The sequence below is a fragment of the Rhinopithecus roxellana genome, chromosome 1, assembly GCF_007565055.1.
Source record: "Rhinopithecus roxellana isolate Shanxi Qingling chromosome 1, ASM756505v1, whole genome shotgun sequence".
In the NCBI taxonomy this organism is placed as follows: domain Eukaryota; kingdom Metazoa; phylum Chordata; class Mammalia; order Primates; family Cercopithecidae; genus Rhinopithecus; species Rhinopithecus roxellana.
Genome location: NC_044549.1, coordinates 12,148,025 through 12,165,764, shown reverse-complemented (window position 1 = coordinate 12,165,764; position 17,740 = coordinate 12,148,025). Strand labels below are relative to the sequence as shown.

The window sequence follows — 17,740 nt, the reverse complement described above, 5'->3', positions numbered from 1 at the left end:
GATCACTTGGACACAGGGCAGGGAACATCACGCACCAGGGCCTGTTGTGGGGTGGGGGGATTGGTGAGGGATAGCATTAGGAGAAATACCTAATGTAAATGAGTTAATGGGCACAGCAAACCAACACAGCACATGTATACATATGTAACAAACCTGCACATTATGCACATGTACCCTGGAACTTAAATTATAACAAAAAATTTAAAAGTAAAAAAAAAAAAGACTTAAATGTAAGATTCAAAACAATTAAACTCTTAGAAGAAAACAGGCAAAGCACTTCAGGACATTGGTTTAGGAAAAGATTATGGCTAAGTCCTCAAAAGCATAGACAACAGAAACAGATTTGGACTATATTAAACTAAAAATCTTCTTCACAGCAAAGCATTAATCAGCAGAATGAAGAGACAACCTGTTGAATGGGAGAAAATATTTGCAAACTCTTCATCTGACAAGGGACTAATATCTAGAATATATGATGAACTCAACAGAAAAAATAAAACAAATAATTCCATTAAAAAGTGGGCAAAGGACAAGGGAAATGTAAATCATAACCACAGTGAGTTATCATTTTACCCAGGTTAAAATGGCTATTTTTAAAAAGACAAAAAATTACAGGTGCTCATAAGGAAACAGAGAAAGATAACTTTTATATACATTGACAGGAATATAAATTGTACAGCCACTATGGAAAACAATATGGAGATTTCTCAAAAAACTAAAAATACAATCCAGCAATTCTACTACCAGATATGTATCCAAAGGAAAAGCAATGAGTATATCAAAGCATATCTGTACTTAAATGTTTATTGCAGCATTATTCATAATAGCAAAGATATGGAATCAACCTAATTGTCCATCAGTGGATAAACAGAAAAAGAAAATGTGGGATACATACACAATGAAATACTATTTTCCAATAAAAAAGAAAGAAATCATGTCATTTGCAGTCATATAGATGGAACTGGTGGTCATTATGTTAAGTGAAGTAAGCCAGACACAGAGACAAATTTCATATGTTCTTACTCATATGTGTGAGCTAAAAGTAGTTGATCTCATAAAAGAAATGAATGTGCGTGTAAATGAGGCAAAGAAAAGTGTTTGGTTAATGAGTACAAACATGCAGTTAGTTAGAAGGCATAAGTTCTAATGTCTGATAGCAGAATATGGTAACTATAGTTAGCAACAGTGTACAGCACATCTGTTTTTATTTTTTATTTTTTTTTAAGTTTCAGGGTACACACGCAGGAGGTGCAGATTTGTTACACAGGTAAACGTGTGCCATAGTGGTTTGCTGTATTTATCAACCCATCACCTAGGTATTAAGCCCAGCATGCATTAGCTATTTTCTCTAATGCATATTTCAAAGTAGCTAGAAGAATTTGAAATATTCCCAACACATGGAAGTGATAAATACCCAAGCTGATAGATACTCTAAATAGCCTGACTTGGTCATTACACATTTTATCCATGCAACAAAATATTATATGTACTCTCTATATATGTAAAATACTATACATCAATTTTAAAATAAAAAATGATATGAAACACACAGGAAAAACCCGAATAAGAAATGTGTGGAACTCACAGGAAGTCAATTATAAAATTTTATTGACAAACATGAAACATCTAAATTAATTGAGAGACAATGTATTTCCCTGTGGGAAATCCAGTCAGTCATTTCACATTCATCTATACTCAAATTGCTATTCTAATAAATATCTTAACTTTTTTGCTATCTCACAAAATTGCCCATGCTCACTAAGGAGGAAAAAACAGGAGAGAATAAAGAAAATTTTGGCGAAGAGTGGTAAAAAAAAATCCTTGCTCTACAAGTTGTTAATATATTATAACATTTACAATAGCTAAAAGTAATTTCTGCTGCAACAATCAAATAAGAGAGCAATTAAATAGAACTCATCATGTTAAACAGAAACACCCAGTAGATGGTAAAATTAATGTTTCATAACAATTGGGATAGAATGACTTTCAAAGACGTGGCATTAGTATCAAAAGGTTGACTCTAGAAAAAAAGATTATGATAACAACTCATCACACATGATACATAAAGATGAATTTCAGCTTCATCAAAAGTCTAAATTAAAATAAATAAGGTAATAAAAATCAGAAGATATAAAGAAATGCCAACAGATCTTTAGATGGAAAGTTGCAAGCTTACTGTTGGTTTTAGAAAACCGAAACCAAACCAAAGTAAAAAAGTTGAAATGTTAAACTACATAAAATTTAAAATTACTTATCATCAATAATTTCCATGAAACAAGTGCAAAGACATCAACAGAGGAGAAAATTTGCAGCATACAACAGACAAAGCTTTGGAAAAACAAACACTTCTATAGTAATATGAGCAAAAAACACTGCCAGATAACTCAAAAAGGAGAAATTCAAGTAACAATAAAAATAAGAAAAATACTGATATTCAACTTTCTAGATAATCAAATGGGAAATATACTAAAATCAAGAATTGAGATATATAATTTTGGCTATCAACTCAGGAAAATTTTTTAAAAAGCTAAGATATACTACTCAATGATACTCATTTTTTTTAAATTTTTTTTTATTTTTTATTTTATTTTATTTTTTTTTTTTTTGAGACGGAGTCTCGCTCTGTCGCGGCCCAGGCTGGAGCGCAGTGGCCGGATCTCAGCTCACTGCAAGCTCCGTCTCCCAGGTTTACGCCATTCTCCTGCCTCAGCCTCCCGAGCAGCTGGGACTACAGGCGCCCGCTCAAATTTTTTTTTGAGAATGTTGTCATAAAATTTTAGAGAATTTTTTTTCTTTTTTGAGCAATAAGGTCTTGCTGTGTTTCCCAGGCTGCCTCAACACCTGGGCTCAAGCATTACTCTCATTTCAGCCTCCCGAATAACTGGGACCACAGGCATGTACCACCAAGCCTTGCTTTTATTTTATTATTTAAAAAGTTTTATAAATATATGCATGTTTTCGACAATGAAGAAAATGTTATTAAAATCAAATCGCATTTTTGTATGTCAGAAACACCTGCACGGTGAGAAATAAGAAACAAAATACTTTTTAGTTTTAAGTGTAAATATTACAATTCATTATTATTTTAAACTTGACAAATAATAAAAAGATAAAACACATAAATGAAATCAAAGGAGGATACAGTTTTTTTCTCTAATAACTTAGGGTCAAAGAGCAACAAAATATATAGCTGGAAAATGATAGGACTGAGTTGTAATGTGGAGCTGTGTGCCCAGTTTCACCATTTATCTGTTCTTGGCTATAAAACAAACCATCTCTGGAAATCACTTCCCTCTTCTGTAAAATGGGGATAATCCTTCTTGTCCACCCTTGAAAATAACATGTAGTAAAATATCTGAATGAAACCGTAAAAATAATCAGTTTATTCTCAAGTTACCATGATTGTACTCATGGAAATATATATAGTTCTATATTATTCTTCTACCTACTCAATTGTTTGTATACTGGGCAGAAGAATTCCTTCTATTTTTCATTTTGGAAGATCTGATCTGACTTTTATATGCTTTAGAATTCATTCACTCAGAAAGCACTTCCCTACTGTAACATGAATTGTACGTATTTTGTATCTTATGTCAAATTAGATGCTTATTCTGAGTAATGTTCCAATATATGACACTGGTTTTACTGTAACCTTTCTGAATATCACTGCAGAAGTGAAATTGTCTACTTACAATTTCATAATAGTATGATGCTTTCATATACTTTTTTTTTTCATTAATTTTAACCATGACCTGAGAAACTTGGGATATAACTTTTTTTTATTTTATTATACTTTAAGTTCTAGGGTACATGTGCACAATGTGCAGGTTTGTTACATATGTATACATGTGCCATGTTGGTGTGCTGCACCCATTAACTCGTCATTTACATTAGGTATATCTCTTAATGCTATCCCATCCCCCTGCCCCCACCCCACGACAGGCCCCAGTGTGTGATGTTCCCCTTCCTGTTCTTCCAAGTGTTCTTACAGAGAATACTGTAAACACCTCTATGCAAATAAACTAGAAAATCTAGAAGAAATGGATAAATTCCTGGACACATACACCCTCCCAAGACTAAACCAGGAAGAAGTTGAATCCCTGAATAGCCCAATAACAGGCTCTAAAATTGAGGCAATAATTAATAGCCTACAAACCAAAAAAAAAAAAAAAAGTCCAGGACCAGACGGATTCACAGCCGAATTCTACCAGAGGTACAAGAAGGAGCTGGTATCATTCCTTCTGAAACTATTCCAATCAACAGAAAAAGAGGGAATCCTCCCTAGCTCATTTTATGAGGCCAGCATCATCCTGATACCAAAGCCTGGCAGAGACACAAGAAAAAAAGAGAATTTTAGACCAACATCCCTGATGGACACCAATGCAAAAATCCTCAATAAAATACTGGCTTTCATATGCTTTTTAAAAAGTGCCTCAATCTGGACAGAATTTCCCCCCTTAGATCCTGAGGATAGCAATGATGTTCAATGAGATGTTGCACCTGCTTTTAGTGAGAGGGCAAATCGGGAATATATATATAGAAAGGAAGTTTGCATAGAATTGAGCTAAATCTTGGTAAACTTCTTTAAGACAAAAATAAAGTTTGTAAGTATTTTAATCCATACACTTGAAGGCCCTTTCCAGGATTATGACTAAGATAAATAATATTTTCTCTCTTCTGATATCTTCTAAAATTGATGGCTGAGGGAACTTATCAGGAGAAAGAGGGGAAAGGAAAATTCACAGATGAATTTGAGAGAAAATGGTTTTTGGAGCATTTGAAATCCTGGTTCCTTTTCTCAAAACAGAAAGGCTCCAAATCTAGACTTCATTTATGAAAGGTAAGAATAGACAGCTCCATTGCTTTTATTTCAACCAGAATTACTAAGATTGAAGGGTCCTCCTTGGCTTGTCAAGCAGCTGCCAAGATTCTAAAAAACTGCTAAAAGATACCTTGAATTATTAGTGCTGTATTGTGGTAGCTGCACTTGATAAAATGTAAACAGAATGTTGCAATGGGCAATTTCCAAATCTGCGACTTATTATTTCAAACATTATTTAATAAAAAGGCATGAAAATATGCAACTAACCTATTTACTTTTACGTGTACCATAAAACTGATCTTCCCTTGCTTATAAGCATGTGCCAAATTTGTCTTTTTCTGATGTTACTTAGCTATTAATATAATGGTCAGGAATTTTGCTTCCTATGATAATCAGAAAAAAATCAAGCCAGGAGCGGTGGCTCATGCCTGTAATCCCAGCAGTTTGGGCGGGCCGAGGCAGGAGGATTGCTTGAAGTCAGGAATTTAAGACTAGCCTAGGCAATATAGTGACATACTGTCTCCACAAGGAAAACGGAAAAATTAGCCTCACATGGTGGTGTGGGCCTGTAGTTCTAGCTGCTTTGGAGATTGAGATGGGAAGATCACTTGGCCCCCAAATTTCAAGGCTGCAGTGAGCTGTGATCATTCTACTACTGCACTCTAGCCTGGATGACAAAACAAGACCATATCTCAAAAAAAAAAAAGAAGAAAGAGAAAAAGAGGAAAGAAGCAAGGAAGGAAGGAAGGAAGAAGGAAGGGAGGGAGGGAGCAAGGGAGGGAGGGAGGGAAGGCGGGAGGGAAAGAAAGAAAAAGAAAGAAAAGGAAAGAAAGAAGGAAGGAAGGAAGGAAAGAAAGAAAGAGAAAGAAAAGAAGAAAAAGAAAGAAAGAAAGAGAAAGAAAGAAAGAAAGAAAGAAAGAAAGAAAGAAAGAAAACAAAGCCATGCTTTATATATTTTCCTAAATATCACAAATGACTTAAAAACAAATTGTTAAAGGATCAAAACATAATTATAAAATAAGGACTTTTCATGTCTAGGTATTTGGATGTAATCTTGACTAGTTTAATGTATATACTGCTTTTTACTTCTACAAACTATCTATCTCCAATACGAAAGGAAAATATCTTGGATCCCCAAAATCACTAAGGAAAACTCAAGCTGCAAGCTGCTTAGGGCAAACCTGCCTCCCATTCTATACAAAGTTATCCCTCTGCTCACTGAGACAGCCTCCTTTGAAAAGGCTAATCAGAAACTCAAAGGAATGCAACTGTGTGTGTCTCACCTATCTGTGATCTGGAAGCTCCCTCCCCACTAGTCTTCCTTCCCTTGCTTCAAGATATCCCACCTTTCCAGACTGAACCAACGTACTTCTTACATATATTGATTGATGCCTCATGTCTCCCTAAAATGTGTAAAACCAAGCTCTGCCCTCACTAGCTTGTGCACATGTCATCAGAACTTCCTGAGGCTGTGTCACAGGCACACCCTCAACCTTGGCAAAACCAACTTTCTAAATTAATTGAGACCTGTTTCAGATTTTCTGAGTTCACACAAACAAGATTTTATTCCACTAATTTTTCACTATAAGTGTGCTACTACACTGATATACTATAAGGTATAAGATGAAGAGATAACAGAAAAAGAAAAAGAAAGATTGAAGCTAAATTAGCGCCAAAGACCTTTGAATCCTAGGTAAGCTAGAAAGTTAAGCCTCTGCAAAAGATGAGTGCTTATTAATAACTCCAGATTTAACTCAGATATTTTTGTTCAATATTAGTTGACATTGTTTTGAAATAGATGAAAGTTTGATATAAGGAAAATGTAACCCCATATTCATTTCCAAAAAAGGAATAGAAATAACTATAGTAATGTAAATTTATATTGTATACAAAAAATAAAGGCAGTTTAACACTAAAGTGGGTTATTGAGTGAGGCTATATACTTTTCTTTTCTTGATATTTTGTTATATAAGAGAAACAGCCATCTGTCTTAAAGACTGTAGGTACAGAAGATTACATTAGGAAGCTTCTCTGGGGGTTTATTTTGTCTTTTAATTTTATGAAACAGGTTGAAAGAGAGAAATGCCATAGACAGAGTTACCAATGAACAGAGAAAGACAATTTTTTGAGATGATTTCTAGAAAATTACCCCTACTCAAGGGTAGTTGTAAAGGGTTACATAACATGGCTTGTTTACAGTTGCTCTTAACTTAGGCAACTGTGAGGAGAGTCACAGAAGTTTCCTTTTGATACTGTTTGTGCTGAGCACTACGGTTCAGTCTGAAGATACAGAGACAGAAAAGACTCCATTTCTGCCTTCCAGGTACTCACTAGCCTAACTGGAGAGAACAGACATGTACATAAATAAAATACAAATAGCATGGTGAATGCACTATGGATATTTACAAAAGGTTCACAGCTAATTTAGAGGAGTGAATTGCTTTTTAGCAAAGGAAGAAGTCTGGGAAGGAAAACAAATCCATGTAAATTTTGGCAAATGACTAAGAATTTGCCAGGTCGAAGGAAGGATATTCAGAGCTGAGAGAAGAAAGGAAAACCTATGTCAGAGAAGTGTGAGTAGTTCCCTGTTGCTGAGCATAGGGAGTGGGCTGGCAAGGAAGAGTGGCTGGAAGTAAAGTTGGAGCAGGAATTCAGAGGAAGAAGGACTTGGAAGGATGAGCTACAGGGCTTGGCTTGTTTCCAGAATGACATGAGGAGCCACTAAAGGATTTTAAACATGAGACAGAACTAATCCCTAAAATCAATTTAGTGGCAGTATGGGGAAAACGAATAATGAGGGCAAGGTTAGATTCAGGGAGATGAGTCTGGAAGGTATTGAAAGAGTCTAGGCTAAGCATATTGACTAAGTAAGTAATGAATGATCAGTAAAGTAGAGTATATTCGAGACACCCATCTAACAGTAGACTGCATCCGGTTGAGTCTGGAGGAAAACTTTAAAAAAGAAATTTGGGAGAGTCTCTCTGATAGAATATGGACTATATGAGGCTTAAACATTTAGGGGAGAAAGATGAGTTTAATTATGAACCTGTTAACTGAGCATGGAGGTCATTCATCTGTCCATGTCGCCATCTTGAGGGCTTTTAGTTTAATAGGGAGGATTGGGCTGGATATGCAGAAGAGAGGGGAATTTACCCCAATGCCAGGATGTATCCTACTGGTGCTACTCAGTGGACTACTTGTACAAGCTCATGGAATTACATAATGTTGTATCAGATAGTGAGGGTTTTATTCTTTCAATTTCCTTTCCCTTTGGATTAAACACTTCAAAGACTTCTAGCTTGGTGGAAATTTGTTCTTAACTTTTGCTCATCTACTTTTTACTTCAAGAGAATGTTAGCCTCAGGCTCAAGTCTTTTAGCTGACAATAAATACCTAATTAAAATGTAATAGTATCACTATGTTGTTTGCTAGATTCTTTTTATCATTTCATCTTATTTGTGGCAGTAGTATCAATTTTCCATTAACAATATTGATAAGAATTTTATTTTTATTTATTGATATTTTAAAATATGATTCAATTTAAAGAAATGATATAAAGAAGAAATATTGTTGCATGCGGGTATGAAAAAAATCACGAAGGCAGTATGTATAAGGACGTGGATACGTAAAAGGGGACTATTAGTGGGTAATGCTAGAACTGAGAGTCACCTTCACATTTGGAGAAACTAGGATTCATCATCTCATTTGGAGTTGCTGAGATTACAGTAGCTGATGAAATTTTTGTCTAAGAAAGTCTAGGAAAGATTCCCAACTCTCACTGATGGGCTTCAATGGTCTGCTAATTGTCTAAAATTATCTGCAAATATTTGTATCTATGTGCATTTTTCCCTTGGGGAGAAATGACATTGTTTGTTTTTATTTTCATTTTTTCCTGTTTTTGTTTTGAGACTCTCAAAGGGATCTTTGACCAAAATATAAAATGGAAGTGAATGAACAAGAGAGCTAAGAATGGGCAATGGAAAAGGATCACCAAATGAATGGAGAAGTAAAAATCAAAGAGACAGTAAGGGCACCAGAGAGTGCTGTTAGAGGCTTCACAGGAAAGACAAGTATCTCTGAGCCTCAGGAAAAATAAGGCATGAATGATTAATGGTTAGCTCTGTCCAGCGTTACTGAGTCGTTCGGTGAGCTGAGGTTTCAGGGATCAGTAGCTTCTGATTTAATAATATAGTGACTGTTGCCAAAGTAGTTTCATGGGATGGTGGGAGTGGAATCCAGCCTGTGATGGGAGAGGAGTTAATGGGAGTGGAGGAGCTGGTGACAGGAAATAAAAAGTAGGTTTTTTTTTTTTTTCTTTTTAAGAGAAGATAGCTGAGCAAAGATCAAATGGGACTCTAGCTATGGTGGTGGGGGCTCAGTGTCATGACAGCTTTGCTGTTTTTATGGATGGGAGTGATATAATCTTAATACCTTTAAATAACAAAGTCATGAAATACAGAAGAGGCTCAAGTTGCAGGTGGTTAAAAGAATTGTTTATGAAGTAAAATTCAGATTGGAGTGGGGGCAGTTGTGGGACCCAGAGCAGAGAGGGTGGACAGTTTGACAATAGGCCTAGAGGGAAGCAGAGGAGCTGAGCAGACAGACATACAGGAGTTGGAACTGGTGAGGGAGATTCACTTCTGAGAACCTCTGAAGTCCCAGTAAAGAACTGTCCTGAGACTGAAGGGAGAGGGGGCAGAGACAGTGTTAGTTTGGAGCATGTGGGAAACTGGAGGGAGTGGCAACCAATGGTAAGAAAGATTTGATGAGAGGTTGACGATCTGAACGACATTAAGACCTGAGACTTTATGATGCCATCAACTGCAATCGTTCATACAACTGTCCCGAGCACACTTAGCTTTAGGAATGTAGGATGCTGGCCAAAGGACAGATCCAAATCTGGGAGTTTCTGGGAAATGACACTGTCCCTGTTCCTCATCCTGCTAGTTCCCTCTCTTACTGGCACCAGGCATGCCATCCCCTACCACTTATTAAAGGATTTGCTCCCACAGTAGTCCTTTTTGTGCCCTTGTCAACTTTGCCTTCTGTGTAGTTTATCCTCATTGGTCTACTTCTGACATTAATAACTCCCATTTTCAAAACAAGTCTCCATGGCCCACTCCAGGTACTTTTAATCTTCTTTTTGAAACTTTTTCAGAGTTGTGTTATACGTAGTATTCATTTCCTTGTCACCCATTCTTTATTTTCTTTTATATTTTAAACTACATTTTTTTTTTCAGATTCATATGTGAAGTTTTATTTAGGGGTTTGAATAGCTAATCTATGTGCACATGATTCAAAGGTATTAAAGTATATAAAAATAGAGTTTATCTTCCTTCTATCATTTTACCCTACCATCCAGTTTCCCTCCTTGTAGAAACTACTATTATCTACTGTTTTTAAAATATATTTTCATGGAAAGGCTTATTTTTCTTTGTTCTGTAATAAATGATAGTATTTCAAACATACTGCATTGCAACTTTTTCTGCTAACTTAGCAGACTTTGCAGATCTTTTAATTTTAACATATGGAAAGCTACCTAATAATTTTAACACCTGGACAGCATTCCATTGAATATATATACAGTTGTTCCCAGTTATCTATTAGGCATAGGCCCGAGACCCCCCCACCCCACCCCAGTGAATGCCTGAAACCATTAATAACTCCAAACTCTCTATATATACACTATGTTTTTCCCTATCCATACATACCTATGGTAAACTTTAATTCATAAATTAGGCACAGTAAGAGATTACCAACAATAACTAATAACAAAAATTAGAACAATACTCAGAATGACATGCAATTTACAACATGATTTTTGTATGTCTGAGATTTGCCATTTAATATTTTTAGACTGCAGTTGACTGCCGGTAGCTGAAACTAGGGAAAGTGAAACTGAGTAAGGAGGGACTACTATATATAGATTATTTGGCTTGTGTTCTGTGTATATGTATTTATGTTGTTTTCAATTCTTTGCTTATATACAAAACTGCAAAGAGTAACTGTGAACATCTATTATTATTTTACTTGAGTGCAGACATATCTGTAGGATAAATTCCTAGAAATGGAATCACTAGGTCACCAATCTATGTTCAACTCTTAAAGATCAATCTTGTCACCACCATTTTGACTGAAATAGCTTTTATGAAGGTAATGTAGAATTCCAAGATAATTCTTTCCCTTTATATAATTTTGTACTTTAGCAACATTGGACACAGCTGATCATCACTTCCTTTTTTCTTAAAAAAAAAAATACTTTCTTCTTTTGGCTTCCATAATATCACACCCTTCTGGATTTTTCCCTATTCCACTAACTGCTCCTTCTCAGTTTCCTTTTATGGCTCCTACCCTCTTCAATATCCATATTTTGGACTGCTCTAGAACTCTTTTCTCAGCTTGATCCTTTAAATACATTCTCCCCTGAAATTATTTCATAAAATCCCATTCTTTTAAATGCCATTTATATAATGATGACTCACACATTCTTATCTCCAACTCTGGCTTTTTCCTTGAGCTCTGTCCCATCTACCCCTGTTATGCCTGCACCTGGATATCTAGTAAGCGGCTCAAAATGTAACTGTTTCTTGTCTTCTCTTATCAGTTGGTAACAACTGCATTTTTTCCTGTTGCTCTGGTCATAAATCTAGACATGAGCCTCGATTCCTTTCCTTCCAACACCAACCATATCTAATCTATCATCAAGTCTTATCACCTTTGCCTCCAAATACATCCAGAATTCACACACTTCTCACCATCTCTACAATACATCCTGGTTAAAGAATAGGCTGGCAAACACTAGTGACCGCCTGACAGCTTTCTTCCTTCCCCTCTTGTCTTCCAACAGACACTCTCCACAGAATAGCAAGAAGTCATTGGTGAAACAGTTTCCTGCTGAAATGCTTTCACATCTTCCCACTGTACATAGAAGAAAATAGGAACTCTGTACCCTAGGTTAAATGGACACATATTACTTCTGAGAGAAGAAAATAACACAAAGAAATTGGAAAGATTATGAAATTCATAGAGTTTTCCCTTTTTCATACTCACTGATGTAATTTTTGCCTATTTATGTTCATTTCTAGGCTCTAAAATATGTCTCTTTTGTTCCTTTTCAAGTGGAAGGATCATGTCTGTTTCAGATGTCAATTTTGAGTTTTCCTACTGCACTTCAAGGGTTCTTCACTTTTAGATCAGAAATTAGTATTTCTTCTCTAATTTAAAGCTGAGGGAATGGAAAAGCAAAGTTTCCACTTACAGGGCACAGGAACTGTGGTTCTAGGTTGGATCACTACATATGTTTCTCTAGGGGTTTCTGGACCTGGCCACTAAAAGATTAATAGTGCTTTAAGCTAACAACCAGAAGGCAACACACAGCATCTTGTTTACCCTGCCTCAAACAGCATCCCGTCCATCTTTCATATAGGAAAAAAAAAGAGAATCCTGCCATGGTTTTGCAAATATCGCTATGTCCATGTTGTTTTACATTATCCAGTTATTACTAATGTACCAGAGAGTGCCCTTCAAACATCCTTAAAATGATTCCAGTAAAAGTTAATCAAATTAAAAAGAGACCACATTTGCTAGATAAGAAAATTTAAACTATCACTCCTTTTATTTCGGATTAAGAAGTAAGTTGGCCAGGCGCTGTGGCTCACACCTGTAATTCCAACACTTTGGGAGGCCAAGGTGGGCAGATCACAAGGTCAGGAGATCGAGACCATCCTGGCCAACGTGGTGAAACCCCGTCTCTACTGAAAATACAAATCATCTGGGTGTGGTGGCACATGCCTCTAATCCCAGCTACTCAGGAGGCCGAGGCAGGAGAATCACTTGAACCAGGGAGTCAGAGGTTGCAATGAGCCGAGATTACACAACTGCACTCCAGACTGGTGACAGAGAGAGACTCCCTCTCAAAAAAAAAGAATCAGTCATAATTTTGAAAGTCTTTGGAAAAATATGCACCCAACTTTAAATAAAAACAAAATATTTTCTAAGAAAAGTATGTGTATAATTTTAATTAACAGCTTTATAGTAGTCTTTATAAGAACAATAAAAACTTAATATAACTAGTTAAGTAAAACATTCATTTTTAAAAAGTGAACAAGTTGACTTTACAAATGTGCTGTTGCTCAATCCCACCCATTTATATAATAAAATTTGGCTAATGAGGCAAAAATGGCAGAAAGTGCATTCTTCTTTGAAGTCCTCATTCCAACAAATAAGTTATTTGTATGTTGTTGAAAGGAAATAACCCCTTAATATAACTTAAGCTCATTAGCTCTGTAATAAGCCCACGTGGATGAAGCGTGAATAAATGATTCATACTAACTGAAAAATGTGTGGAAAAATATGCTGAACTTCCTTGCATTAAAAATTAGTAAAATAAGTTATTTTCACAGGAACTCCTAAGTTAACATCAGGCAAGTGTAAAATTTATTCTAGAAACATCTGAGTTTGTTCCTTCATTGAACCATCTCTCCCAAAGCTTAGTAAACCCCTTTTGATGGCAAACAGTGAATAAATACTTTCATTCTCAAGACTGACTTTGAAACAAAGATTAGAACGGGGTTGGGGGGGAAGCAAGAATGACTCTTTCCTTACAGAAGGCACGAAGTGGTGATGCTTGGACCCGTTTATGAGTTTTGGGAGGGGAAAATGGAGAGGAGGAAGAGGAAGAGACTGTAAGCCCAGAGGCGATGGCAGAGTCTTCCTCGTGTTTGCTTCTGCTGTAGATACCCTCACTTTATCAGCGGAAAGTAGCCCAGAGTCCATTCCACCTCTCACAAGAACACACAGACAAATGGGGCACACCAAACGTAAGCATCATTAGACTGTTGATCATCAAATCAAATTTCAAAGACTTGTATGTAAACGGAACTAGGGCGAAACCCATTTTAAAATTTGTACTGTTTTCCTGTTCTCTCTCTCTCTTTCTCTCTCTCTCTCTCTCTCTCTCTTTTTGGCATAGCACATCTACTAAAATTTAATCAAATTGCAATAATTATATATCTGTTCCAGAAGATGGGGGAGAGGTTAATGCCACCTGCTTATGTCATCTTAAATATTCACCTAACAAATCATCTTAACTATATTACCATCGTCAAGGTGCCTGGGAAGTAATTAACATGCAGGAAAAACAAAATCTACTCCGTAGGGCTTCTTCCAAAGTGCCTGTCCTTAGGAAAGGCTCTCTTATCCAGGGCCCCATCAGTGGCCACCTCTTTCATGCAAACTGAAATAACCTCAACATCAAATCCAGCATTGGAATCTCCCCAAATGCCCATCTCCGTTTGCGTTTTTTTCTCCTCATCCCTGAGGTCTCCCAGCCCCTTTAGGGGCAGGAACCCTGAGGATGAACCCTCATTCTGCCGGCCTCTCGAATTCCTCTTTCTCTTTTGCTTGATCGCCCCTCCAAACAGGAAGGCGCCAACAACCCTACCTTGAGTCAGACCTGCGGCAGCCAGGCAGGCTGCAGCTGCGAGGTGGAAGCTCTCTCTGACCCTTTTACCTCAATGGTTCGTACCCGCGGGAAATTAAGTTGGAAAACTGCAAGCGATTTCCGATCTACGGCTCCTTCCAGCTCCTCACATTTATCTTACCGTCCCCCACGTGAATCCTCCCAAGATCCCACCGAGAGATGGATTCGAAGACTCTCCCCTCTTTCCACTGCTGGATTCTGGCCCGTGCCCGGTCTCTCTCCACCCCAGCGGCTCCCTGAGGTAGGAGCGCCGGGAGCCTGCGCCCTAAGTGGGATCTCGCAGGCTTGGACTGCCACCCCTCGCCCTTGGGCCCGGGTCAGACCCCTCCCTCCCTCCCAGCCTTGACCACTGTCTCCGCCTAGCACCACGAAACTTCGCCCCCAGGGAGCAGGGGTTGTGGGCAGAAAGAGGAAAAGGCAGTTCTTGAATTCCTGCGCTGTTGGATCAAAGTAGTGTGGGAAAGGACTTGGCGCCGGCTTCCCAGCGTTTCCGCGGAGAGCAGGCGCTGTCCAGCCTCCCACTCCCCATGTCCCCACGCCCCTTCCCCACCTGCGCGCCAGCTGCGGGCGTGACGCGCACTCCCGGGCTCAGCGCTGTTCCGCACACTCACCCCGGGCTCTCCCTGCAGCAGTCGGAGCTGGCAAGGTGGCGCCCCCAGCCCCGGGGCGCTGGAGGGCAGGGGCGACCCCACAGGGCGGGAGGACAGTGGCGCCTGTCGCCAGCTTTCGGGGCCACGGCGGTGACTGCGCGCTGGGGAAGTCTTGCGCCGCCCTTGCGGGTCCCAGACGCCTGCGGGCAAGCGGAGGTCCGAGGCTCTCCAGCACGCCTAGCACCCCTGTCTTCTTGCCTTCCTCGCTTCCTTCCTTCAACACCCCTCTCTCCCTTTCTCTCTTGCTTCTGTCACTTTTTCGTCTCCCTGCCTGTTCTCTCCTCCGTCTTCTCCCTCCCCTTTCACTGATGCGTGGAAAAGGGCGGGGGAGAAAGAGTCCCGTCTCTTTAACTTGGGTGATACCTTGGAGATTATCTGTTCATGGAATCTGAAAAGGACGTGAATCACTTTTCCAAAAACATTTAAAATAAAATGATTTTTGCCTCATATTTTTTCATCTTTGCGTCTTCTTCCCAGTGACTCTTTTTATCCAGCTGGGTGGCTGACAGTGAGAGAGGTCAGATAAAGAAAGCAAAACGGGAATTATAGGTAGCGGACTTCAGAAGTGGGATCGTGAACAGCCCTTAGGTGGGCCCAGGAATTAATTTACCCACAATTTCATAAAGAAGGCATTTTCTGAAAAAGAAGTGGTGTTGGAGCATGAGAAGGAAGATAGGCAAGATAATAGGGTCAGGATTTATTCACAATTTTATTCTCAGGCATCTCTGGTGGTTTATCCAGGAGATGCCTTAGCATATGCTTGTAGTGCTTTGACCTGGCAGAATACGTGAACTTTTCAGTTTCTGGCCTTAAATCTTTTTCGACTAATGTTTGGTAGCCTGAAAAGATTTCAGTTAGCCTGCCAGGAATTCCCCAAACCTGCTTTAAAAGACCTTAGAAACTTGAATGCTTCTTGGAAAGTGGCAATTTTTCACCACTGGAACAGATCTCCAATGCTGAGAAAGGTGGGACAGATTTTTTTTTTTTTTTTTTTTTACACAGAGCACCGCCTACGTAGTCCACAGATGCACCTTCCCAAGACTGAGTTTTACTCTGAGACTGATTGTCTTAGATTCATATTCCCAGAAAAGAGCTACTGTTAACGAGAGAGCTTTTCTCTTCTCCCATTTCCCAACTCTAAGTTGATCTTAGCTAGATGAGTCTTTCTTATAGACCAAGCCTGTGCTTTCCAGCCCACATTCCATCCATTGGTGAAGTCATCCATGATATTCTTCTGGTGTCATATATTTAAATGAGCTAGCATATATCAAACACTAAACATGATGCTTGGCACTTAGTACTCAGAAATGTTAGCAGAAGTATGGATAATGACGTCAGATTATCATTAGCATTTATTTTGTTTTAATTCTCTCACATAATTCTTTAGCCTCAATTTCCTATCCCGTGACTTGCACAGTTCTTGTGTTTGTCCCTTACAAATATATGACAGTGTGTTTATGGCTACTCTTAGCAGAGGACAGTGAAAATAATTTCAGAGGAAGTCCTGATTTATAACTTTCATAATAGGACACAGTAATTTCTCTGGAAGGTATGATATTGACCGCCTTGATTTTACACTTGTAACTGAAAGTAACTTGTAACAAATCTTGTAGATGACAGCCATGGATAAAGTCCAAAGTTATATTTCCTCAACAAGCAGATTAAGAATATCTCCACTTTATACACAGACTTTCTGCAATTATAGTGCAAACAGCAGGTTGTCCAATAGGAACCAACCTGCAATCTGGAGAATCGAAGACCTCAACTTTAAGGTGTTTCCAGATGACATATTTGAACTTACACAGTTGGAGTTTACAATTTAATGATGTATCTTGGGAGTAGTTATGTTAAGTGAAGGTGCGGAAAATACCCCATCTATGATGCAAAAGGAATATACAGTTTCAGATGCTTCTGCTGTTGCTACTGCAGCAAACAAATTGGTTAGGTATCGGTGATGAAAATGCACCTTGCGTGCTGCACCAGGACATTGTGCCCTAGAGGTATTCCATTTGCTATTCAGTGCACAGATACTTAACCTGGCAGGCAGGACACAGTCACAGCACTCAGCAAGGGATTCTCTGAGGAGCGGATGCCATAGAATTAACACTGTAGGCTGCTTCTTTAGATAGACTACATTTTAGAGACCTCACTCTCAGTGAGAAAGAGGCCAGAATCTCAGTTAACTTTTAAGTTCACTGCTTTTAAGTTGTTTAAAGTGAATTAAAGTTCAGACAAGTTCTTTCTGAATGCTTAGGAGAAAGATCCAGAAAACATTGGTGCTTTTAAGATCTTGTTTATTTCTAATTTTAGATACACAGAATGAGGGACATGTCTTAATAGGCAACACACTTATTGTCTGTTCTTTGAGCTTTTGGCAGAAAGGATATTTTCTTAAGGACAAATTGCACTAATTTGGTGATATCGATCTCAGTTTAAGACGAAGTTGAATCTCTCTTGTTCTTTTCAATTAAGCTGACTGTGAACTGTAAAAAACAGTCACAAAGTGTAAAATTAAGGAAAAAAAATCCAAGAAGTTGTAAAAGGATGTAAGTAGTGTAGACAAAACTAGTACAAATAGTGCAGGCCTAAATAGCATAACCCTTAATAGTTTATGTTCTTCTTGAGTTACTTGGTTAACTGAGGAAGACTAACCTCATTTCAGGTATCTCATAAGATATACTGACTCATCCCATGACATCAAAAGGTCAGTTTTTAGGTGCATTATTTTAAGTACCTTTTCACTGTATTTTGAAAAAAAATACTGCAGAGTAAAATAAAAATTCGCAA

The 17,740-nt window shown here is 38.1% G+C and overlaps 1 protein-coding gene across 1 annotated transcript in view; it reads right to left on the bottom strand.

Moving 5' to 3' along the window:
- Positions 1 to 15,036, bottom strand: part of HTR1F (5-hydroxytryptamine receptor 1F) — a 216,060-nt gene extending 201,024 nt beyond the window's left edge. The window contains exon 1 of the mRNA XM_030939734.1: positions 14,915 to 15,036. The gene's annotated coding sequence lies outside the window, so the exon portion shown is untranslated. The remainder of the gene's footprint in view (positions 1 to 14,914) is intronic.
- Between the last annotated feature and the right edge of the window lie 2,704 nt (positions 15,037 to 17,740).